Here is a 912-nt window from a genome sequence, read left to right on the forward strand (position 1 = left end):
CAGGGCGGGGGGAGGAGGGGGGCGGTAAGATCCATAGGTTGTTTCTTTAAAAAAAAGTAGATTTATTTTCTAACGCTGAGCTGCTGTTGGTGCAGGACTTCAGTGACTGTTCACTCCAACGTAGACCACAAAGACTGACCTCTCTGAGCTCCAGCAGGACGACCAACATTAGCAGCAGCAGCAGAGGCCGTCACTGTTAGCTTCCACCACAGCTGAGGTGTTTATAAATGTTCATAAAGATGTTTATGTTTAGATTCAATTGAAAATGTAAAGGTGAAAATATAAATTTTCCCACTAGACCACTAGAGAGCGCTCGTGTACCACCGGTGGTACGCGTACCACAGTTTGAGAACCACTGTCGTAGTTAATGTGAGAGGTCAGCTGTAATAAAACTTGACCTCCGTTCTCACTTAGAGCCGGCTTTAAAAAAACAACAACAACAACAACAACAACGACTGGGTGGTGGACCCCTGCAGGAGGTTTGAGGAATGACAGCTGAGAGGTCATGGGTTTGAAGCCCAAAAAAGTCAAACCTCTGGTGCTGATGGTTCTGTTTTGGTCGTGAAGTGTGAGGAGTACTGCAGTACTACACCTCAGTACTACACCTCTGTACTACGTGTGTGTGTGTGTGTGTGTGTGTGTGTGTGTGTGTGTGTGTGTGTGTGTCGTACAGACTAATGAACCTTATTACCTCTGTATCAGTTTGTTGCTGAGTACAGGAGGACTTGTTTGGGAGTACGGGCTCGTGTGTGTGTGTGTGTGTGTGTGTGTGTGTGTGTGTGTGTCTTTATCAGTGTGTATCACAGCAGCTCACCAGTGTTTGGCCTTGTGCTCAGCTAAGCCAGCGTTGATTCACCAGTACGAACATATCTGACAGCTGACTGTGGAGAACACGGGGTCTTTCACCCCCCC

At 47.3% G+C, this 912-nt stretch overlaps 1 protein-coding gene across 1 annotated transcript in view; it reads left to right on the forward strand.

Moving 5' to 3' along the window:
• The window catches only part of runx3 (RUNX family transcription factor 3), a 34,539-nt gene that overhangs the window by 17,686 nt on the left and 15,941 nt on the right, over positions 1 to 912 (forward strand). The window lies entirely within an intron of this gene.

Source organism: Cynoglossus semilaevis, chromosome 1, assembly GCF_000523025.1.
Source record: "Cynoglossus semilaevis isolate Cse_v1.0 chromosome 1, Cse_v1.0, whole genome shotgun sequence".
In the NCBI taxonomy this organism is placed as follows: domain Eukaryota; kingdom Metazoa; phylum Chordata; class Actinopteri; order Pleuronectiformes; family Cynoglossidae; genus Cynoglossus; species Cynoglossus semilaevis.